The 27,079-nt window shown below is 30.8% G+C and overlaps 1 long non-coding RNA gene across 9 annotated transcripts in view; it reads right to left on the bottom strand.

Annotated features, from left to right (window-relative positions):
* LOC144849952 (uncharacterized) overlaps positions 1 to 27,079 on the bottom strand; it is a 158,146-nt gene that overhangs the window by 56,211 nt on the left and 74,856 nt on the right. For 8 of the 9 annotated variants that reach the window (XR_013614020.1, XR_013614026.1, XR_013614027.1 and 5 more), the window contains one exon: positions 3,585 to 3,644. The exons of the other annotated variant lie outside the window; for it this stretch is intronic. This is a non-coding gene — a long non-coding RNA (uncharacterized LOC144849952). The remainder of the gene's footprint in view (positions 1 to 3,584; positions 3,645 to 27,079) is intronic. 9 annotated transcript variants of the gene reach the window in all.

The following is a 27,079-nucleotide window of genomic DNA, read 5'->3' as shown; positions in this document are numbered from 1 at the left end:
CTTAACTGGAGATTCGGAATAGGCCCTTTAAGGACCTACGGCAGCTAGCAGTGCAGAGTCTACCAGATCAGCACACCGAGAGACAATCCCCTACTCTTTTTGAATAGTGTACCAAGTTTTTTATTTGTAAAAGAGAAAATCTTGGTGTTTTTGTTTCGTTTTGAATTTGCTTGGTTTTAGTATTAATATAAAAAGTCATCAACTTAAATTCCAGATATAGTAAAAGGTACTTAGGAAAGTATGACTTCTTATAAATACTTTAACAATATTTTATGATTGGCAGTTGATGACTTGTTATCTAAATATGCACATGTTTTATATGGTCCAACCTGACTACAATATTACTACTTCATGACTATGAGTGACACAACTTGTTCAATTCATCAACAGGGAATGCACTTTACCAGACCTATCAATATCAAGGAGGTACTTTATACCTACTTAAATAATAAATTATCTTTGGAGTACAAATTAAAGGAAATAGGATGGTATACAATTTTACATATGGATACCCACAAATGATGACTATCTGCTCGACATTTCTATGCACTTTGGGTGGAATGCTGCGGAGCTGTAACTGTTGCAATATCTTGTCGTTTTCAATCAATCAAACCGTACCACTACCATGGATGTGAATGATTGAATCTGTCAGACCAGGAAAGACAGCATAAGATACTTGTCAAAAGGGGTTTGTGAAGAGCAGGAACAATGCTGTGCTGGCTACACCCTAGACAGTTGATGAATCAGGTCAGCTGAGTTGTTAATACTGGTAAAAGTTGTTGCCAAAGTAGTTAAATATTGATATGTAAGCCGATATCTCTGAGTTTTACCTGCCTGCTTGTGAGTGTATCATTATATCGAGAATGTCATGCTTTTCCTGATGGACAGACTGTAGAGGGCCGCAATGCAACTCGTGATTAGGTTCAACAATTCAATTTAAGTGATATTTACTTAGAAGTACAGTCCCGATAATTAATGGAACGGTGTATACGCATGCGCAGATTAATCTTTCGTATAAATTACTATCTCCTTCCATCTACTACCCAAGATTCAACACTTCACTGTTATTATTTAGTTATTTTATTCATTTTTACTTTATGTCTACCAATAGTTAATTAATCACTGTCCTATCAGTGGTTGTTTTGTTAACCAGTTCACCGGGGTACCCCTTACACATGTTGAATGATGAACTGAGTTATTTAAATTACAGTTTTTTCAAGTAAATCATTTTTTTTCTCGATACATCTTTGGTCAATAAATGAATAAATTGTGACATCTTTATTTTTCGAATGAGTATTTCGCCCAGTATAAATAATTTATTATCGGGATTTTATAATCTCGCAATACAAAACCATAACTCTAAATATGCCCTTTACTTTGTTCATATTCCACTATTGTTTTATACCTTTGAAGTACTGTAATATTCTCGTATATAACCTATTCAGGTAGACACTATAGTCAGTTTGATTACAAGTTGAACAAGGCTGATTGTATGAAATATGGGTTTACAGTCGGTAATCTTGATTGGATTACGATTGTTAATAATTACTCAATTCAGATGTAAGCCTAGGCAATTTATTTTAACTTAAACTACTTTGGAGAAATAGCCATCAATGAAGAGAACTAAGATCCTCTTTCTTATAGCTAATAAATTCATCTACAATTAAAAGATATTGTACTTATAACACAACATAAAATTATATGTTAATTGTTGAAGTTTTATCGGTAAATATTTGATTATGCTATGCATATGAGTAATGCTAAATTTTACAAATGTAAAGACAAATGTAATATTGTAAATCAAATCAATTCCACACTCATGATAAATCATTAGGGTCGTTGATGTATGCATAGATCAAATCAATATTAAGCTAAATTAACTCTCATAAATGCTTGAATAATCACCAGTGTCATATAAGAACTGTGACTTCTATACAAGTTTGTGGTACTTTTAAGTATATACTGTATAGCACTTTTCTGTAACAATCAAAACAATGTACAATTTTAGGCCGATTAGATGACATGCGCATAACCAACGAATAACGTTGTATCCAGCACGCATTTGATAGACGCTCTCTCATCTACTGTGTGTACGACTAAAAACATAGTTACAGTAACACTTTTCTTTCTTTATTAAAACGGCGTGCTTAAAACTGAACATTCCAACTTTCTCAAATACTACAATTAAAACTGAGCATCCCAACTTGCTCAAATGCTACTATTAAACTCAAACTCAAAGAATACTATATATTTTTACCTGCCACAAAAGACATAGTACTAAGACAAATACATCTAAATTGGTGTTACGAAGATTTGACAGTGGCGCTGAATCGACTGAGGCGGTTATTCGATCATTTACGGTACACAATTTTTAAAGTGATAAGCAGTTCTCAAGGTTGTATAAAGCAATAAGGTATCAATCAAAAAAAAAGAGAAGTGAAAAAGATTAATACCTCTCTGCTAAACATCCATCATAGTGGTGTCGCAAATGTAACACATGAGCTAGGCTGTGATTTTAATGATTCATTTATCAACAAGACAGGTCGGAGGCCACCCCAGCCATTTAAGCCTCTGCTTCCCTTCAGCACATTATTTCTGAATCTTAGCAGATACGTAAGCCTAGCGACTAAGCATGATCCTACACCCTAATGATTGACATATCAATGCTAGCATATCAACGCATTCAATTGATAATTGACAATACAAATCCCTCTGATTGATTCCTTACCCCATCCTTATGGATATATCCCAGACCGAAACAACTCACTAATAATGTCCTAAGAGGGGGGTATTCAAAGAACGATATGGACAGGGAGAGTAATTTTGTTTCTAATTGTCGTACAAGTCCCTGGAAGGTTGCAGGATTAGAGAGAGTGAAATTTGCGTTTTAAGATTTGATGTCTTCATTAAAGGCCTTTTTGTGATTTGACAGGGGATTGGCGCAGTCAAATGCTTGTTTTTATAATCCTATATTCAAGTCTGAGGTTTATGACAACTTGTCATACTTACAAGTAGACGTCAAGTATAGAATTTATACATAACTTTCATTACATTCCATACTTACTGATATCATCAAAGACTTCCCTAGTTTTAAGTGTTCAATTTTTTTCGCATAGTTTTGAGGACATGTTTTGTTTTTAGACGTGTTATTGACAGAAAGAAAGTACTGAAATAGCCATCTGGCACGTATAGATATTTTTTTGATTGAAGGTACAATATTTTATAAATGAAGGCAAAAATATTGTCCAAAAATTAAGGTCGAAAATACCTAAAAAATGTCAATTTATGACGAATCAGCAGTAACATGTTTTTCTTAATGAGCAATATCAAAACTTTGTTGACAATTGTTCATAGTATACCTACCAGTTTATAAGGAATTATTATTATTATTTATTCAGGCAAAAGATACATTTTACAAAATATAATACAAATCAACAAATATGACGCAAGAAGAAAATTTAAATCATAGTCACTAGCTGCCAGGAAAGCACAAAAGCAATAACAAAAAACAAATGTTAGTTTTAACATTTTAATTGTTATACCTTTTGTGTTAAATAAATAAATTATTATTTGAAGAGAAATACCTGATGTAGGAATGTATCCACATTTCAAAGACAACCGCATCAAGAGTCCAATGCAAAAACCTGGAAGGAAATGAATTCTAAATATAAATTCAATTCTTAGCCTTAGGCTGGGCTGGGTAAAAAACAACAGCTTAAAGATTAAATATAATTAATAATAGGGAAGGGATAAATATACAAGTATTATATTATAATTTAAAACAGTCTATAAATAATTTGTATATTACTGAAAGTTTGTATGAATGTTAAACATCTGAACAGTGTATATTATTCTAATCTAAAACAGTCTATGTTTCTGCTACGAAAAAATAACCAGTTATTAACTGTATGAATAAAAATTAACTCCAATTTCTGTAAATAACGGTTAAAAACATCCAATCAATATTTTGGTGTTATTGCAACTTTTAGCTTCAACACAAAGTAACGGTTTATGAATGAGGCAAAACTGCATTAATGTTTGAAATGACTGCCAGAGCCCATTGCATTTTGGGTAATGCTAATGATTTCCGTTGATGACCACCCACTGATTTAAACATTATTTGATTTATTAGCAGAAATGCAGTCGATACAAACATCTATTTTGAAATAAAAGGTTTATTAGGAAACTCTTTAAATAATAATAATTGTTATATTACTGAAGTTTTAGAACAAAAATTGTAGTATAAAGAAGGAGGTTTATATATGATAACAGATTATGTAATGGGAGTGTAGTATCTTTAATAGGGGATATTTTAAAGTGGAAAATGATTTGTAAAGAGAAGGGAGATTATGTTTAAAGGAAGGGTTTGTTTAATTTGAAGGAAAAGAGGAAATGGTTGATCATCATTAAAACCTCTGCAATTACTGATATCACAGAATATTTTTTCAAAAAAAATATAGAAGCTGTTGTCATTGAAATATTTTTCATAAAGATCAACATAAAAGGAAAATGGAATTATAGCAGAGATTGATCAACCCTCTGAAGAAACAAAATTAGTTTAACGTAATTGACAAGTTAAAGCCTGTTGCACAAATCGAACATTGATTCTGGCGTGACAGCCAAGCGTGGAAAGAGCTCATACTAATCCACTTGTGTTCTCGTGATTTTGACATACAACATTTTAAAAACGACAAACATTCCTCGGATATATGTCCTTGATAGAAAAAAAAATTGCTGATTGACATCTAAAATGTGAATTTATGTTTTTCAAAATTTGCTAGCTGATGTAATTTTATTACAGTTTGACACAAGGTCTAGCAGTTAACATAGAACAGTTCAGTATGTGAATCTTGAGTCAAATTGTCAAAAAGTTTTTTTCTATCATTAAATACAGTGATTGTGTAAAAAGTTATTTGTTATTTTTCTTTTATTCTGTCCTGATTTTCCACGCAATATTACAAAGTTGAAATACGCGCTATTACAGTAGAAATCGAGAAATTTTTAATCAGAGACCAATTATTTGAAAAAAAAAAATTAAATGGCAACCATTATTCAGGGACAACTCTAAGGGGACACTTTGTTGGGTCCTTGGAAGTACAGTAGAACCAATATTTAGGAAACATTCAGAACCTAGTGTCCTCTTAATAGAGGTTGGCCATAGCATCCCAAAGTAGAGGTTCTATTGCAGTATTCTTAATTTAGAATGCTGTGAGTTCTTTCACTGAATATGAGTACGAAATATCTCATGCTCAAATTCGCACACAAGTCTTACATGGTGGATCCGAGTATAACCCCACCCTCTAATTTGAACTAAATTCGCACACAAGGCTTATATGGTAGATCCGATTATAATCCCACCTCCTAACTTTCCCCCTGAATCATGTACCCACCTATCAAAACTCCAAAGTTTACACATACTGTGGCAAACACCAAACGAAATGCAGTTGCTAAAACCCTAGAGTTTGGATAAGAAAAGTAAATGTGGTAAAGAGATTATACTCGGTTATATACAGTAATCTGATGGGTTTTTTTTTTTATTAAACTTAATACTAGGTTGATTATTACTGATTGTATTTTTCTTTATGATAGGTTTGTTATTCGCTTCCTGACACTATGGTAATTTATCTATATAAACCCTGAGGAGGGAATCTATAAAAGTAAACTTGTTTGCAAATACCGATAAATTTTGTTACGTGGCAGCTGTCGATAGAGACAAGGATTAAGAGAGGGCATGTCTGTGTGTCAAAATCTTCAACGATACCTCAATCGGACAGGTACCTTCCAAAATGAATTGATCAAGATTAACATTTACCGTCATTGGCTTTGTGGCATATTAAACATTCAATTACAATTAAAGAATGTATTTTTTGTTATAAGTTATCAATGACATTTAACAAATGTTATCTTTGCCATTGGTTGGTTGGTTGATTACGTATCTGTATCACATGCGGTGTATAATTTTTGATCCAGCCTCACATTTGCAAAATGTACAAGTGACGTGCTGGTGACTACTGCACATTCGAAAACCAACATGTAGTCAGTGGCGTAACGGTTATGAGCGCTCACTGGCGCAACCCAGGGACCCTGGAGCTTACAGGAGCCCCTGAGCCGTGGCAAGAGGAAAATTCAGGCACTAAAATATGTCGAAAAAGCTAAAAATGCCCGCTTTAGGCATCTGCGTTACACCACTGCATGTAATGTACGCCATCTAAAACGACTCTACTCCAGCTTTTAACATACAGAGTAGGGTGTTACTAAACATAATGAATCCAGCCTTACTGTCCATACTATTAAACTAGTTTGACAAAAAAAGTGTAATGTATCCAAATAAGGTAGTGATATGACATCATCATGTCCATATATGCATGGCACATCACATTTGTTCACATACTTAGAAAGGTGGAACACTCATAAATGTTCATTATTTACTTGATTAAATCTTATTTAAATCTTCATTATAACTATGGAGATTATTACTCAACGTTTTAAAAGCTAATCTTTTGATCACAAAAAAAGGTGTCTATTTTACATGGAGTATGATGAATCATTTATTTATTAAATATTTTTTACAAAAAATAATTGAGCTTCTTTATATTTGTAGGTATAAAAATTAATTTAATTTTTATTTTGCCTAATTTTTAAAATAATAGTTTTATTTCTGTTTTCAATTAGTTTACTTTTAAGAATTGCTTGAATATAAAATATCAAATTTAAGTGTATCCTAAGTTTAATAAAGTTTCTAAAAATGGCGACAAACTTATGAATTCAACAATTTCACTTACATTTACTGCCTACTGTTAAATGTAATTTGACAGTTATAATTGTTAATAACTTTCAAAAAACTTGCGCTTGATTTTTGAGACAATGCCAAAGACTTCAGGGAGTTTAAACTGTGGGTTGATTTGGGATGATGTACAGTGATTACGAGCCCCTTCCTGGGTTGTTATTCTGGTATAAGCTTTAAACTAACATCAAACTTATTGATATTGAATGAAAGTTGACAATTGTACAAGATAGCAAGGTAGAATTTCAAATCTGCCATTCTTAATTCACCAATTACTATCAATATGGCGAATGAGAAGGAAGTGTACGCCATACCAAAAACCGTGAGTTGAGTGACAGAATCAGAAACCTCACGAAACATGCAGTGTTCAATTTAGATCAAAGTTAGATCAAAGTCCTTCTGTTAAGCTTTGGATAGCACTGTCCCCCTGGTGTCCATCAAACAGCTATGCGCTGGCCGTGTCAAACCATTCGCTTGTAATCGCATGCATTTAGTTTATTGCAAATCAACTAGTGTTATGAAAGGCCAAAAGTAAAGTAACATCAGCTACTTCCCTAGATAACAGTAAACAATCAAATTTATACATGTTTTATATTGCATTTTTACTTAGTATGATTTTTAGAATTCTCAAGGCTGTAACAACTGAAAAATATTGTATTATTTAATGGTAAAAGAGGGAAAAATTATACACTTATAAAAACTATAACATTTATCACATGTCATATCTGTAAAAGGTGACCTCAATTCAAATTAAATAATAAATGGATACTTTTAAGTTTTATTTCTATTATATTATATACAACATATTAGCTTTGTGTTTTTAATAGTTGAAGTGGCTTTAATAAGTCAAACAAAATTAATATTGAACATTGAAAGTTGAATGGGGGTGGAGTGGGAATATTTTCATGAGTTTTATTGACTATTATATTCCATGAGACAGAGACAAGTTGAATGTTAATATTACATTCAGTCTGTCAACGAATAAAACTATTTTCACTATTCAATAAGCAAAGCATTGCATTTGTTTTATATCACACATTGTTATAAAGAAGTAAGATATCAGTGAAAAGTGGCTAGTGGCTGTGCAATAGCATCAGTGATTAGAACTACCATGCAATAGAACTAAAACGGTATTAACCATATACAGTAATATTAATAGTTTGTAAAAATGTAGTATCAAGGGCAAACCCCTGGACCCGCACTGGAAATAAACCAATCAAATGGCTGTGCAATAGAACTAGTGATTAGAACTATCATGTAATAGAACTAAAATAGTATTAACCAATGAAATCATGGGTGAATTCAACGGGGGAGCCATAACATATAATATTAATAGTCGGTCAAAAATATATATAAAAAAGTAGAATTCCTACTTTATTTTTTTTTTAAAGCCAGGCTCCTTTCTCAAAAGACTCAAAGAGAATTCGAACATTTCCCAAAGAATTTTTTTAAGGATCTTCCATTAAAAATAAAAACCAGCATAAAGGCATCGCATCTGGTGTAATGTCAATCTGATGTATTATTATTACCATTATATAGTTTGATGTGTCCGTCTACTGTCATTACGACATCAACATGATTTAAAATAAAATTTATGAAAACAATTAACCTTTTTGACTGAATCAACCTGGTACACAAATTAACAAAGGCAATGAAGAAGAAGTTTTATTATGAAATTTTTTTGTTTATTCATAAAGTGAAACTTTTATTAATTGGTTAGTTTGATCCAGATTACACTAATGATGGAGCTATAACTGTTAGGTCCTGTTTCTGCTGCTTAAAAACAATTGGTTAAAAATGGCGTGAATAAATTAACCCCAATTTCTTGGGAGCAGAAACAGGGAAATTTTTTAGTAACCGGTTAAATGGCAACGCAAACGGTTAAAAACACCCATTCAATTCGGTGTTCGAACGCCATTTAACCGGTTATTGCTGGGCAACTTTTAGCTTCAACATGAAATAACAGTTATTGGATTGACAGCTGCTGACCTTGAGTCAACTACACTGCAGTAACGTTTGAATTAACCACCAGGACAAATTGCATTTTGGGTAACTCTAAAGATTTTTGTCAACGACCATCCTCTGATTTAAACGGTTATTTTGGAGCCAAAATTGAGCAGAAATGCAGTCAATATAAAAATTACATTTTAAATCTATTTTGAAATAAACAGTTTATTCGGCGCTATACAGTAGAAACAGAGCCCTAGTCAAATTAGTCACAATCATGTGAGAATGGGTGATCTGGACAGCAACACCTTGATTATCCAGATCAGATATAACCACTGTTTGTTTACTAGCTAATCAACTTCTAGTATTTCTTTGATGTAAAATGTGTTTTGTACACATTACATCTTTGGAAATATGACCTCATGAGTTAAATAAAGTAAATAGAAATATTCAAATTAATATCCATATCAAACAAACTGTAGTATGAACGCAGACCATGTCAGATATTGATATCTGGATATAATGATAACTACTAACTTGCGTGTGTGAACATAGTTCCTTACTAGTATCTTCCTACTCGCCTACTTAATTTGTTTTTGTATTATACCTAACAGTGATGCTATTTGTAATTACTATATTTTAATTACATTGCTATTATATTACTATACTCATTTGTATGATTGCAAAAATTTACGTTGAAAACAAACTTTTACTGAATGTTTTAATATATAGAAAAAAAAATTAACCTAATTTCAAAATCCTTTGATAAAAGCCACTTTTTCACATTGTAACCTTGAATTATTAAGAAATCGATAAAATTACTACGCAAGTTTTCAACTATTTGTGACACAATTGTACTGCACACAACCCTCAAAAGTCAATCTCTACTGGGTTTCACTAGCAGGAAACCTAATTATGATTTTAAAACAGCAATTTATGACATTTAAATTAATAAATGTAAACAGTTTTAGTATGAAACATCTTGATCCTTCAAGATCACTTTTTTTCATTTGTCGGTTTTGAATTTAAAATAAACTTTTTTTTACGTTTAGAAGTCATCTGGGTTACAAAAACCTTAAAAAATTAACTGGGCTCGCCAACAGCGATCGCGCGACAGGAAACTTAAATTATGTCATACTTTTTGATTTTTGTCACATTGATGTGATGTCTTTTTAAAGAAATAAAACTGAAATAAACTTAACAGTTGTTGTTTTTTCTCAAGGACATTTTAGCATTTTTTTTTAGATTTTAATCTTTTTTAAAATGTGACAAATTTTAGGTCAAATTTTTGTTGAGATGTATAAAAAAGGAAAGAATAAAAATATAGAAAGTTTAACATTTTTGGATGTCATTCACAGTTTGTAACAAAAGCGTTAATCGAGTCTGAATACTTTTCTATTACATCGCTAACTTTAATGTGACCTGCTTGCGCTACAAAAGCATAATTCCATGCATCTGAACATACCTTAAATTAGAGATGTAAATAAGAAAAATCTAAAGATAGAATTAAAAAAAAAATTTTTTTTACCATATTTAATGAGGGTGATCCATCCAGCAATTTCTGATCATTAGGGACCCTCAGAGGTTCACAAGACAAACATATACACAAGATGCTCTACATAAACAAAGTCTTATTACAAGTCTTTGGAAGTGGAGTTGTAATTTTGTCCTTGAAAAAAAGCCTGACACTGCCGGGACTTGAAGCCACAACTCCACTCCTTAAAAATCTTGATTTCGCCCGGGATCAAACCGGGAACCTTCTGCGTGTCAGGCAGATGTGATAACCGCTACACTACACTAGAATAATAAGGTTATTAGCAGGAATTAACATGAAAGCACAAAAGCAGCTTAATTAACCTACTGTCAACAAGAAGGTATGTACCATGCCTCTAGAAAGTGGTGCACACTCAAGTTATATATATTAATAATAGTTAATAATAAGTAGAAACAGCACCAAAGGCGCAATGAACAAATTAACCCAATTGAAATGATTTTGTCAACAAAAAAAAACAAATTATGAACAGTACTATTGATTCAATGCCATAAAACAGAATTAAACAAGGAATTAAATTATATATGTTGACAAATTGACAGAGAATGACAAAGAGAAACAAAGTCAAAAAGGAAAGAGTGAGAGTGGTGGAAAAATATTACATTAAAAACCTGAAAGACTTGCCATACTAATAAGGTTAATTATACATGCCACTAGCCAAGTTTCTAAAAATGAAATAATCTTTCTGACAAATGTTTTTGTATGTATTTTAAGATTTTAATAAATTTTGAAAAGTTGCCAAGTTGAAATGTTGAAAACACCTACTGATGCCGTATACAACACAAGGGGCACTAAGGTCTAGAGTCCAAGTTGCTATTGACTTCTAATGAAGAACTTGATTAAGTCCATTTACTAAATATTAATTGAGGAATATAATGACAAGCTTCTTCTTTCTGGTGTTTTTCCTTTCTTCAAGTGTTTTCTTCTATCCTTTCAATCTTTCATTTTCTTCTATCTTTGAAATATTATTTCCATACTTTCTATCTATGTTTTTTTAACCTTTTCATTGTTTTCGGGCTTCTTTTCCAACATACTACCAAGCAACAATTGTCTTTTTCTTTTTTTTATTGTTATTGTTTTTCCTTGTATCTTTTCATTTTTGTTTTGTTTTGCTTTCTAATGTTTTATCATTTACATCTTTATCTGTTTATTGATTTCTCAATACCTTTTCAATACCCTTTTTGTCCATCTCTTTATTTATCTTTCTTTTAATTTTTTTTCCTGCTACTACATAGTTTTTTCTACCTACATTGTCACTGTCACATACACTCATTTTATCTTTATCATTTTACAATGTCAATATTTCTATCATGTTTACTGTTTTTCTTTTCTGTAATTTTTCCATTTGATGTTATTTTATAACAAAAAAAACATTAAAAAATGAAAAATACACACAAACAATATTTTTCCCTTCTGTTTTATCAAACTCAACAGATTTATAGAATGAACTTGAATGTTATAAAGCCAATATTTGTCAGATCTCTCCTGCCAATAAATTGGGTTTTCTTGGATGTATCATTTGATCCCTGTCAAATATGCTTCTCTGTGCTGCTGTGGTACACTATTGACTATCAATCAATCAGATCTTTCCTTTCCATAATTGACATGACCCAAAACTGTCACATATTTCCTTAATGAAATAGAACAAACTGGATTATGACAACAACCAGGGCACGGTTTATGAAACATTTCTTACAAATTGTGAAATACCACTTATTTTAAACCATATCTCAATATTTTTTTATAAAAAAGATGCTACAATAATTATATTATTTAGTAAAAAATAAATTGTCACAAATGTTCATCTCAAGGGAAATGAAACAGCAAAAAAAATTGCTTTCCATGGGACGTCCCGGCCATCAAATGAAAATCAGTGACGCATACACTACAAAAAGTTTTATATAAAGTAAACTCAATTGGTGAAAACCAATATATAACACTTAAAACAACATTTATATACCTATCAACATTGTCTTCTTTTTTTTCAAAGACTAAAATAGGACTAAAGTATAATCATATTCATCTACTGCTTGTTGTCAACTTGACTATGCTTTCCATCAATCTGAGTGATTTCTATTATAGTTTATAATTAATTTGTATTAGACTACAATACATTTTTGTACTGTCAAATTTCTATAAGTATTAAATGACAAAAAGAAGTTATTAAATAACAAATTTAGAATCATGTAATTAATATCAGGTGTCAGTTTTGACTAAATAGTGTTTGTGAGTTAAAATGAGTTATTAAGGGGTTCTGGATGTGACATCAAAGGGCCTGTTTCATTTTACTCATTCAGTAAACACAAACATAGATGAAAAAGTTTTGACAAGGAGTTAATTACCCACATAGCCAAAAGCGTTATCATAGGTCTTGTTGCCAAGAAGACAAAAAATGTTGTTTTCAATTTTTAAATAATTAAAAAAACATACACTACTCAAATATGATTTTAAAATTTTGAATATTAAGAGGTAATGAAGAATTTGATTGGAGAGAAGATGGAAAAATAATTAGAATCAAATTCTGGCATCAAATCAAATGTTAAACTAATAGGAAAATGGGATATGATTAATATAAAAACAACCAAGCCTTTGAAAAACATTCAACCAATCAATAGCTAAAGATAAATCTTACATTATTTGATAAAAAAAGATTAGGCCCATATCGTGAAACGGAATAGCACAGCCAATATATGCGACTCTTTGGCAAGCCAATGCTGGATTTTATAGTAGTACGTTAATTTTGTGGGTACACCCCCTCATGGGACATTCTTATTAAGGGGACACTTTGCTGTGAAATTAGCAGTAATATATTTTCAAACACTATGACAAACTCGTATTTAGGGGACACTTTGTTGGGTCCAAATAAAATAACATGAATCTGTAAAAAATGATGTTGATGATTTTAGGTTTTTTTTTTACTGTACAAAAATTTCAATTTCAAAATTGGGGGCGCTGTAAAAAATAAACAATTATTTTAAAAGGCCCAAACCTCAGATTTGATTAAATTTTGTGTCCGGTCATGCTTGGGAAACAAAATATATTTTTTAAGGAAATTTTCTGTACAAAAGCAATACTTTTCATTAAACATTTGTAATCAAACATTCCTTGTAACATAGTTTTTTGGGAAAAATATAAAAAAAAGTATGTCATTAAACATGATTCTTAGATGAAGGTCGACCTGCAATACTAACATGCTTATTCTGATTGCATTCATCTCGTTAAACTTGGCCATTTCGTTTGATCCAAAGTTCATTATAAATCATAACTAAATTTATCGTGTGAGCACTGTTTCGTAAATTAGTATGCACATTTGGGAAACTCTATCCTTTTAAATATCTTTCCTTGTCTTTATATTAAACCCTGAATGATTTTTAAAACGTTTCTTTCTTTTTACAACATATTATAACTGAAAATGCCTATTATAACTCATTGTGTGTATAGTCTTTTATCCTGTCGTGGTATGTATCCTACCTTAGATTTCAAACCATTAATATCGCCTATAATTAATTCATAGATTATTAAAACACAAAGACCTTATGGCTGTGGATGTCATTGTTTGTAACATAGGGGTCAACATTCGGTCATAGGTCATACTAAATTCTACGACATGTGGTCATAAGTTGACGAAGACGTCTACTGCACAATACGGCAAACAAAATAGATTTTTGGGGAAGGTGCTTCATCATTAATACAGGTATGTTTTTGAGTCCTAAAGATAAGCAAATTATTTTTTAACTCTCAAAAGAATTGATGTAGGTGAGTTTTCTATCAATTCACTAACATTTTAAGGAAACTCTGGTTTATGTTTAAGTTACTTTAAGAACTTTTGGTACTTGCTGAAAATTGTTTAGTGTAAAATATTTATGACCAATTATGTTGATATGACGAATTTGGGACTATACGTCTACGCAAACTGTACGACAGAACATTTAATATAATTTTTAAAGAAACATGGTTTTCTTAGGAAGGTAACAATTAAAACAATCTTTGATGCAATTAATTTATATACTTTATTTTACAAACCAAAGAAAACCATCCATGTACAGTGCTTTTTTCTTGCAAAATGTAACTGTCCCTTTTTGTAACAGAAAGAAATTTATTTATTCAGAAAAGAACAAGCAGAAGCAAAATATTTTATTCTTTATACCAATTCCAATGTTTATCAATAGACTATATTACAGTTTAAATCATATCCTTACCCTTAACTGTCGTGGACATAGTGCGTTCTACTATTAGATAATATTATTGAAAGGAAGAAAATGGATAGAACAGAATGCTCAACTTGAAATTGTTCAAACTCTCTAGTGGTCAGTGTGAAACGCTTTGTCCTATTTGATATGATTTAATCAATACAACTTTAGAAAAACATTGGCGACAGCTACTGAAGGATATCAAGCAGGCAAAACCAACTCTTGACTGTGTCTTTCATCATTATTATTAAAATCAGAGCAACAGAGATCAAAAATCATTCTGAGAAATGGACTTCTGTTGAACTGGGATATTTTAAACTGAACCAAACAATTTATTTTTCAATGAACACCATAAGTGAGAGTATACTCGCTGTTATAATACTGACAGACACGGTGGAAAAAACTGACCCTTTTATAGCCATTCGCTGCAGATTTTAATCACGAGTCAGCGTTAGGAGGAACATTTGATTAGTGTCAAGTTACAGACGTGATTAGTGGATTGAGTTAACATTACGATGCATTTGTATCTTAGTATTATCATAGGAAATTATCAATAAACGGTGGCTGTTCAGATGATTTCATAGGACACGGCCAAGGAAGTTGTATTGAATAGCCAATGTCAACCAACCAATGGATGTGGGATATAATCCTATAGACGATTAAATTAAAATAGTGAATTACGCCATCTAGTTTATTGAGAATCCTATATCTCTCATACTGCTAACTGTAATTGCATTTGAGAGGGTTTTAAATGTATTAATAAAACTCTTTATTGCAGACAATAAGAACATAACTATTCAAAATATGCATATACTGTATACACATATTTCATTATGAACATTATAAACTGTTCTAAGAATTTATATGTTTATGACTTTATCAATAAATTAATCTATCAATTATTTTGTTTGAATTAAATTGTTCCTTCTTAGAAACAATTTTATAAAAGGCAAACTTTTATATTTTAAATTATCTTTACTTAATTTTATTAAATGCCTTGAAGATTGGGCATACATTAATCTATTAGGCTACTATTATGTTTAGTTGTTCAGTGATAATACTTGTTAAGTCAATAGACTTAATTCAACTATAAATTAATATGTATTAAATTATTAAAATAAAAATGCATTCTTGTCATACAAGAATAATATTGTATTGTCGTTGAATAAAAAATTATATTAAGCGAAATGCATCTAAATTAGCTCTGTCTACACTATCAAATCTGGACAAATATCATATCACTACCATATTAGGGCATATCAATACCATATATATCACACTTTTTTGTGAAACTAGTTTGATACTGTAGACAGAGCTTAAGAAAGTAGACCACTTTGAGATTAATTTTCTTTGCTTTCCAATTACTGTATCATCAAATTCTAAAAAAAAGATTATCATTATATAATCTTATAGGAGGAAAAAAACAGAAAATGCACATTAGTGATTATCAAAGAGGAAATAATAAAAGTCCACTTATCACTGATTGTTATTTGATTTTTACAATAAAACCTTGTAAATAAAAAAAACCAACAGAGTAATTTAAACTATAACTCCCATTGAGGATTATTAAAACAGGTAATTCGGACATCAACCCACGATCGGCGCGTCCCAACCGTATAAAAACAGCTAATAAAACAATCTGTTACCATTTCTAAAAGGTGTCATTAGGTTAAAAAACCTTAAAAGAGAAGAAGTAAAAAAGCAGGCAACCTCGACAACTTTTAAATGAAGATTTATTTTACGTCTTACCGCCTGCTAAAACATACTAACGCGCTAAGAAAGAATCAAGAAGGTAAAAGCATGTTAGCAGTAATGAAACAAGTCAAATGTCACATTACAGAAGAATTAGTTAACTCTGTAAGGTTCCCCAGGGAAGGAATATGCCTTTTTTTGCATTGTTTATAATTAAAATTTGTGATAGCTGTGTACTTTCTCTAGTTTGATTTTTATAGTGTTTTTATTTCGAGTAGAAATTCTAGATTGATACTAATTGCTGTTATATTTGGAATACACACGTTGCAAATCACAATTTAGATTTATTCAGATCACTCATAGACATAATCTGTACTTATCAATTGCATATCACAGTCCAATTTATATAAAACAATTTACCAGTTACATTTGTTATCCAACATTTGTTTAAAAAAAAATAAAAATGCTTCATTTTTAAAGGTATATTTTTCCCCAGAAAAAACCCAAATTTGTTTATTAGTATTGTTAAATTGGAGGCCCTTTTAATGGCCGTACATAAAAGTTATTCACTTTGACTCAAAAGTGGACTGATAAGAAATATATATCCGCTTATAACTGTAATTAGTCAACTGGAAGCCCATTGGCTGAATGGAAGCAATGGGATTCTGGTAAAATTAGAAGTGGTGCATTTTGTCTTTTTTTATAAAGGAAATCAATATTTTTGTTTAAAATTACATCAGGGTATTTATATACTGTATTCTTACTCCTCAATAAACATGTATAAGATAGGACAACAAAACAACAATGTTTCTCTTTTACAATTTTTTTTGGATAACTTGAATAAATTAAAATAAACAAGCCTCTTTTCTTTAAATACGTGTTTGGCACGAGAGATTACCAATTAACCTGTTATGTTACTTTGTTTTGCTTTGACAAAAAAAAAAAAAATTTCTGACATGAAAATATAGCTTTTAAATTTATCAAAAAGGATGGGGAATAATTGCATTAAATTTACCCCAACATTTAATAATCTATTTATCTGTCCTTCACCCGAGTTTATGTTGTGATGCCATAAGAGCGACCATTTCTTGCGATCAATTATCGCTAAACCGCTGTTAGTTCGGCTGTTAATCTACTAAGGCCACATTCGGCCAATCACTCTATCATGTACTATTTCCACATAACTGAGTGGTTTAAATTTCGGCAGGTGGTTGCTACGGCGACAGTTGTTCATGAAAAAAACTAAATCTGGGCTGGGGTAATGTGGCCTTCACAGGCACTTAGGTGTTAAATCAGTTAATATTTTTTGTAAGACAAGTCAAGTCTACAGGGGATCAGGCCTATTTCAAGTGAAGTTATATGATTTATGTATCATGCTCAAGATTCCTAGCTTTTGACATCCGATACTGTTGTGCTTAATGATATTTGGACATGTACAAATTGATCATTTAGAGTGTATATACTTGCTAAAATCATTTGCTGTTATATTATATAAATGGATTTGACTCAGGTTTGCTAAAATTGATAGATTTGATAAAATAACAAGTGTTTTTGCAAGCTTATACTTGCAGAATGTGAAAATTCAAATTCAGTTTTTAAATTTTTAATGTTTGCTATTTTCAAATTAAAATATCTCATGTTCTATAATCTAGATACTTTTAGATATTAACACTAAACAAAAGCTGTTAGTAAGATTAATTTGTTTACGTAATAGTTCTTAATCTAAAAGATATCCTTTTCTTTAATAATTCTGGTTCTTTTCTTTAATAAATAATATTTTCTTTGTTAATTCATTTACTTGATAAAAAATGGTACATTAAAGGGAACCAATCATACAGAAAGAGAGAATTTAAGAAAAGACAAAAAGAAATACAATTGTAGTACGCATGATATTTAACTTCATGTTGTTTCTGATTTAAACAGTGTTTGTTTATTTTAATAAACAAAAAAATATGGTATATAAACTACAGCTAAAATGCTTTTGTCTTGTTTGATTTCATTTTAAAACATCTCTTATATTTATGTCAAAACCATAGAACAACAATTGTAAACATCAAATCAATAAAAAAATAATAATATCATCAAAATCAAACATAAATATCTACACAAGCCATAAAACACAACTGTTAATATTTAATGCTTACATTCCTAATTGAATGTTTTTTTTCTAAATATCGTATAACTTAATTTAATTAGATTAAATCTTTAATTCAATCAAATACAGATACAAAAATAACATAAAACAATTTTTTAAACTTATTGTCAAAATTAATTTAATTGTTTTAAAACGGGAAACTCTTTATTTAAATAATGTAGGTATAACAACTCAAATGTCTCAATGTCAGTAAAATGGCATTTCTACTTTTATTTTGACCAATAAAACTTATTTGCGATCATGATTGCGATCACTAAATATTTTATGAGTTTTAAGAACATTTATCTCCATTTAGGTAAGTCAGATGTTGGTAAAACTCGTAAAAATAAATAATAATCTTGATACATCCTCTACTCATATATTACGTATTTAATTGTTTTATTTTTATGTAATTAGAAAAGTTGAGACAGATGTCAGGATATGTATGATATAATTAACAGTTATGGGATCTCTGTCAAGTATAAATTATTGCTGAGATTTTTGAAAAGAATATAAATGTCTTATACATACTGATGGTTGTACTACTACTAATATTTTGTAACCTCAATAGAAAGGTCATATTGACTTATTCATCTTACATCTAATGTAGGGCCCATTACTTGTGGTTACTTTAAACTATGGCAGTTGAGACTTATGATTAACATTTTATGCTATTGCAACTAAGTGTCTTTAAATTTTATATAATTTTGAAGAAATTGTTAATTGCACAGTAGGGCCTACCCTATTTGGTATTTGGCTTTCAGGGATTCTCTGTTGCAAAGTTTTTATATACTAGTACTAACCGCTGCATGTACAGTATGCAAGAGGTACACCTACACTGTAAGCCTTTTTAAAGAATCTCTACATGCAGTACAAACACAAACCACACCCCTCTCCCCACTTCTTATCGTTTGTGTATAAACTGGAAGTTTTATTAACCTCAGGTACTTAGGGCCTACACTACACTGCTTTGGTTTAACTGTTTCAAGCAGACCCACATGTTTGCTCATTTAAAAACCAGAGCCCTGTTTATCATTCCACCCCACCAGGAACCCCTGCTCCCCTCTAACAAAACGCTGGATCTCCCTCAGTGAATTAGATGTCGATAAGGTGCGGATTGTAATGCTATATATACTATCGTATGTTTTATACATCCAGCACACAAAGGATCAAATAGAGAGAATTGAATAAAACCTAAAACCACTAGTGATATTCATTGATAGCTTTCCACACATACACCCTCCTCTCTCCACTTCAACAAAACTCTGGATTGAACCCCCTGAAGCAGTGACAAGAGTAAAAATAGATAAAAAGGAGCAGATAAAGGTAATTGTGAAATTGAAACACATCCAGCCCACAAAGGATCAAGTAGTGGAATTGTTGAATGTACTATGTTGATAGAATTACTATGTGTATAATAATATAATTTATATTAAAAAGGAAATATGGTTTATATACAGTAATCAGTTTCAATTTCCAATTATTGCAAATTTAATTAAAACTTCACATGTTCTATTATTATTTTTAATTAACATTTGATAACAAATAAACATGTTTTTAACCTAGTTATTGAAATACCATCATTATAAAAAACAGTTACAATCTTTAGAATTTATTCAGGTTTATTTGACAATAAAAACAACTATTAATATCTTGTAGATTAAGCTCAACAAATTCAATTTTAAGTCATGATTAAATGTAACACGTTTGTAATGCAAACAAAATAGAGAGTATTTAAAGTGTAAATGTATAACAATATATCTACATTAAATTGGATAGATGCAATCTACTGCAACATTAGTAGTGTTTTCATTATCACCACATTATGACCCTTGCATCGGCACATCTTTTGTCGGTGAAAATGTTCTTTCCCTTGTGGCCCCTTACGCTTCTGCTTTACCGAGTGGTGGAAATGTTTAATCATCAAGAATGCGGATAAAACTGTGCTTAGATTCGCAATTATTATGAGTGAAACTGCTTATGTGTGAACGAAGCCACGACTTACAAGCGGGTTATGGTATGTTATAATCAAATAAACTCATGTGACTTGTGCATTGTTATACCTAAATTTTACCAAGTTTATCTTTATTTGATTGCAAAATATTCATCTGGTTGTGATTTATTTTTGTTGAGAGTCATGAAATGTATTTATTCTATACTATTTGCTCAGTTTGTATTTGAATATAATCATTCCTATTTAGTGGGAGGGGAAAAACACAAAACATACTGTATATCATGTAAGTCACTACTGGATGAAAAAAATAGTTTATATGCATATTCAAATTTTGGAAATTAAAATGCAAAAGGTTGACATTAAGGTTTATTCAGGACTTTGTTTAACCCTTTTTAGGCCTTTGCTCTCAACCCTGCCCTTTCCCCTCCCTCCCCTCACCCCTTAAGCAATTAAAAAAGAAAAAAAAAATGAACAGGATGTTTATACATCAAATAACTGATTACCATTATGAAGTTTTTAGCTGAAATACAAATACCACTTATTGACCTCATTTTGAAAAAAATTGAACTGCATTAATGTGAGTAATGATGACGTGAATGAACTCAGATTCCCAACAGAATATTCCAATCATGGGTTTAATTATCGCTATTAGCAGCACAACACCACATACACGTTTTTAAGGGTCCTACTTTCAGTAGTCTACAGTAAAAAGAAAAGTGACTTTTTTCATTTTTTAAAAATCTTTTATAAGAGAAACCAAAAAGTATTGTATCATGTCTCTCAATCACATGGTTACAACTTGATAACAATTAACAAAGCTCTGTCTACACTATCAAACTTTATGTGACAAAATTTGATGTGCCCATATATACAGTAGAATTTAGAAATGATGATGTTGTATCCTTACCATATTTGAGCATATCACTACCATATTTGAGCATATCACTACCATATTTGAGCATATCACTACCATATTTGAGCATATCACTACCATATTTGAGCATATCAATATCATATTTGAGCATATCAATATCATATTTGAGCATATCACTACCATATTTGGGCACAGAGTTTAAGATGAGATGTGTTTTCTTCTAAAATGAGTCTTTTTAAAATAGTATTGTTAAAACCATGTCAGATTATATTTAATATTCTTCATTTTTTACATTAATTAGATATTGTTATCACAATTTTCAGTAAGATTCTAGTCTTTATAACTTTCTAATTTGTTGGCTTTTGCCTTTTCAATAGTTGCTAATATTTGTTATTCATTAATTGTTAACTTTAGAATTGAAGGAATATAAGTTCATTTGACCAATCAATCACATTTTGAAACATTAATCTGACAGAATTATATGACTTTTCTCCTCCTCCAACCCAAAAAAAGATTTAAGATTTTAGTTAGTGTATATACCTTCTATATTGCATTTGTTAATATCATTATTTTATTGTACACCATGTTCTTTAAATTATTTTTGTGGAAATAAATAGAATTTGAGAATATTAGTCTTAATATTTTTCTGAAGTATCCAATACTTTGCACTTTGCCAAATCGTCGAAAAATATTGCATCACCAATTTCAAGAGACATTCCATGTTTTAAACACCTGTTAATGGGTCTTTCTCAAGACATGAGAAACAAATACAATTAGATTAACTTGAAAATATGTTTAGAATAACCTTAAGTCTTTTCCTCTGGTGAGGTACCTCTGTCTTGACCCCTGCCAGATTCAATTTCCCCCGCACCTACTTTCATCACTTCCATGTAAGTATGAGCTGACATTTTGTCAGGTCTACGGAAACAGAATTAAAGCATGTAGATTTCTTGAAATATGACACGATGTTTCGTGTAATTAATTGACCAAATATTTCGCCTTTGTTATAATTGATAAACAAAGAAACGTGCTGTTGTATTTAGATAAGAAGAATGTGAATGTTGTTAAATTATTATAATAATTAAAAACATAAAAATTTATTCTTTTTGTTATTATATCGTTATACAAAATTCAGTGATTATTTTTAAAACATTATTCAATGTATTTAAATTTGTTCAGACCATAACAAAATTGTTTCACCATTTTTTTTTCAAAAAACAACATGTTACATTTTTGTGAATTGTTTTATGGTTTAAAGTTGACATAAATTACTATTACAGTCAACTCTTCCAATATCGAACACTTCAGGCCGAATATGTCTGGTTTTTCCAGAAAGTCTGGTATTCAGAATTCATTTTCTGTATATTACTACAAATTTTGAGTCATCATAGAATTAAATTTAAATACAGTTTGTTCAAATAAAACTTTTTTAACCATAATTTTTTCTAATACAAGATAGACAAGACAATATTTCCTTAACTAAATAATGTAAAAAAGAAAGCAAAAAATAAACTTATCTTAAACAACATAAAAGTTTTGAGAACAAATGTTGAATATAGAGGGCGCTATTTTAAATAATGTATTAAATATAAAAGGTTACATTAACTTAGATTTAATAAAAGGCTTAAAGTGTTTGTCCTCATTGTTTTATTATATTATTAAATAATATATATTTAATTAAAAACAATAAGGTTTGTTTTATTTACATTATTATACCAACAATTTCAAAGAGTTGAAGAGTAGAACTAGTAGTAGATTAAATTTAAGATCACAAACTATATTTAATGTAAAAATACTATATGGTCCTATTGCGATAATTTTTTCGTCTTTAAATGGTTAAAAATGTGAAAAATAAGTTGATTCTAATAATTATAGCGGCCCGCTATAAATCCCAAAATGCATTGCGCACGGATTGATATTTTTGTTTTTCTTCTGTAATTCACCCACTTTTCGATCGATCGTGAGGCCAAAACAAATGGAAGACTCTTTAACTTTTCTGCGAAAATACCGGGTTTTCCTCAATTTGTTTGTATCAACGGAGTCTGGCAAAAATAGAAAGAAAATTAATGCAGCAACTATACAACATCAGGCTAGGTATATAGCTAGCATACGATGTTCGTACGTTATCGATGTTTACCACCTAGGCCTACAAAACTAAGCCTAGCTAGGCTAGGCCTAACCGTCCACAAGAGGTCATTCGACGCGAGCAATTTAGGTAGTGCATTGTTTCTCACTTTTTATCATAATTTACCATAAAACGTACATTTAAGACAAGGAATGACCTGGTTTAATGTTTTTAAAGTAATATATATATGTATTATTTTTACAAAACGTCACAACTTGTAGGGAAGGTGTCTTTAACTTTTGATATATCTGAAGCCAATGTTAGACAGTACACTATAGCCCTTCTTACAGATGCCTTAACCCTATTCAGCATTCCCCAAGGTTATATAGTTACCCAGACCTTCACAACAAACAGGTAATTGTAAATCTTGAGAAAATGTGTGACCATGGCTTATCTTTGAACTTTTACTAGGATTGGGAGGTTTTGGTCAATTATAAATACTATATTGGTAATCGTAGGCCTTCTGCCCAGTCAACCAACCTACAGTTATAATGTTCTGTGAGTCAGCCCATGTCAAGCAGATGCCTTAATTGATGCCTCACAGCTGAGCCCAGTGTTGGAAGAAAAAAAACGTTTAAAATTATATAGGTCACTTAAAAAGAAAGTGCCCCAAACAGGGGGGAGGAAAAACAATCATTGCTGTTAACATGAGGTAACGCTGTCTAAATCTTTATTGACAATGTTATACTGGTGATTGACAGATCACAATGCCCCTAACACACTGCTTACTCTGACTGACAATTATTAGAAAAACTCAAAGTTGAAATATAGAAATTGAAGGTTAAATAAATATATACGATTATCAAACTGTAAAAATCAGTTTTAGATCATGTTTATGACAGCTTTCCTAAGGATAGTCCAGGACTAGAATATGGAAGTGTTATAAATGTTTCAAATCCCAAATTTAAGCAAATAAATAAATTATATAGATTAAAAAGACCATTTATTAACATGGTCTTTTGAATCACATGCTCAAAAGAGACAATCATCATTGTAACCACATCATTAGAAAATCTCAGCAAATCAATTTACAGAGCATATTAGTAGAGTACGTACAGTACGTACTGTATATGGGGAAAAAATCAATGCAACTTGTACAAAAATAAAAAATTTCATCACCGGTTCAATAAAATATCGTTTTCTCGTCTCCTCCATCTTTTCACCAGTTTGCTAGCAGCTACAATACGTCGCATCAGATTAATCTGCTCATCAATCTGTATATCCATCTACTTGGGCATCCATCCATCTATAAATATCGATTGATCATCTGTCCATCCATCAAAATCTAAACTAATATATATGTATCTTGTATCCCTTTTACCGATCAATTCAATGATGTACCTCAACCCAACGATCATCTGTTACATCAAACCTAGCAATTAAACTCAAAGTATTTTTTTTTTCTCATTTATTCTATAAGCTTATCTATGCCATCTATGTCAAATACATTTTACATAGGGTTTATCATTTTCTCAATACTACAGTAGAATTCCTGTCACTTTCAGAACCTAACAAATACCCCTTTAATAGGTGTGTCCCCTAATAGGGTTGCTATTATAGTGTTAAAACATGTATTTCCCCCGTTACTGTAGTTTCACAGGAAATTGAAATCCCCTAATAAAGGCCTTAATAGAGTGTCCTCTGAATAGGTGTACAAATGGGTTCTACTGTCTGTACTGTATACCCGAATAGCCTTAAGTAGACATGGGTAGAAATAAAAGGGTATGACATTCTCCACATATGAACTAATTATTTAAACGTAGACATATAGTCATATCGCAATATAATTATTTTATTATTTTTATGATTATGAAATATAAGTAAACAAAAATAATCTACAAGTTATATTTCCTGTGAATGTTTTAATTCACAAAATGAAATGACCCTAACATGATTTCTTGACAGTCAAAATTCATTCCAGGTGCGTTTGATATATAGGCAGAGTAGTTGGCGGCAAAATATAACAAACAAATTGGCCAATAGAATCGCATTGAATATAAATGGTAATTGTATTCTCTATGGGCCTTCTCCGCCGATATGGAATTTAATTAATTTAAGATATGACTTGCCATGTACGGATTGCGAACAAAACGCAACATCGATTTAATGTAATGATACGATTAATGCGACATAGTCCCGCTTTATTCATTAGAATCAGATTTGCGAAAATTTGTAATTTAGTTTTTTAAATTACTTGAATTCATATTACATTTAAAAAACATTTTACTATCAAATTTTAATTAGATAATTAAATTTAAACCGTTAGCTTTCTTAGTAATAACAGTACAATAACGACATACTTAAAAACTTGGTTTTGTTTATAGGCCTGAAGAAGTACACAAACATAAATATCTATGACGTACGCAAAAACAATCATGATAAATATACGTTGATTGTGATTATAAAAAAAACCCAAAAAATCTGAATTATATCTTTAAATATACTTTTTTTTATATGTCGTCTTTAAAAGAGTTAAGAATGATTTGGGACTGGAATTACTAGACAGGCTGGCGACATTAATGTAACCGTGCGTTGATGTCTAACCGTATATCATTGGATCAAGGGGGCTTCGAACAGGTTGTGTTTACTGAATCAATGTGAATAATAAAGTATCCTTGAGTGCGCAAGATTTTAGAGCTTGTCGAGAGTCTATTGTAGTTTTAATAAAATTATGATATTAGATTATCAAATTTAAGGTGTTTTAGGCCAATATTTGACTTATTAACACATGGCAGCAGTTTTGTCTCAAGGTGGAATGATTATGATAAAAAAATCATGTAATTTATGATTAATATTTTGTTTTCGATTAAAGGACGTACGTACGTACAGCATCACTAATATAGTAAGGTCAATGATACCGACAGAAATTTCTTGCTATTTTTTTTAAATAATTGCAATATAATTATTGCATGATCAAAATTCCTATTATGCCATCTGGAAATTATTGTATTTTAGGGTTAAAGAAAGTATCAACGTAATTAACCGAATGGGAGTTTTTTCGGTATTATTATTATTATCATAAAGCGTTCTATTAAACAGATTGTAATTTTAATTTTTAGATTTTTATAGAAATGTTTTAATACATAACTTTAGTAAACTAGAAGGTGCAAAATCTGTTTTTGTTGCCGTTAATGGATTCTTTTTCTGTTTTCTTCTAACATTCAGCAATGAAATACGCTTTAATTGGCGTCAAAGTGATTCATGTGTCCTCGACAGCCGCTTGGATGGAAAACAGGTTTTATGAGTTGACGTTTTGGTATGGTCAATAAATTTTAAAATGTTAGTCCAGGGGACCGAAAAGCCATTTGGTCATAAGGTGATTTAGTGCGCTAAACCTACATAAAAGGCATGATGGACGCGAGTTCGTTCTGTCACAAATCTCCACCAAACGTATGTAGGACGCTTGCCAACTGAAGTCCTACATATTGGTCAGATATGTATGGTAAACGGCGAAAACTAATTTCCTATTAAAATGGAAAATTATGTTTTAGACAGCCGGTCTCAATATGGTTATACGTGTATGAGATAAGCGAATTACTCAGCCAAAACAACGAAGACAACTGCGTCCATCCATACAGGGCCAAAATTAACACTAAATTTGGTTGTTTAACTTTTTTTAACGTGTGGTTAGTCACTCGTGGTTTTCTCATTGTATGTCATTTTAATGCAAGACAAACCACAGATTATATTTTAGTTACTGGATACTTTAGTTTTTGTACGCTTCAAACTTGCTAACTAGGCACGTAACATTTTCCGTTTCATGATCACTTGTTTTTGACAAAAATCAGTTCCAACGCGCAAATCAATGTCTTGGAATTGTCACAACT

This window comes from Antedon bifida, chromosome 8 (genome assembly GCF_963402885.1).
Source record: "Antedon bifida chromosome 8, ecAntBifi1.1, whole genome shotgun sequence".
NCBI lineage: Eukaryota > Metazoa > Echinodermata > Crinoidea > Comatulida > Antedonidae > Antedon > Antedon bifida.
The sequence above is the reverse complement of the archived record's forward strand: the minus strand, read 5'-3'. Positions and strand labels throughout refer to the sequence as shown.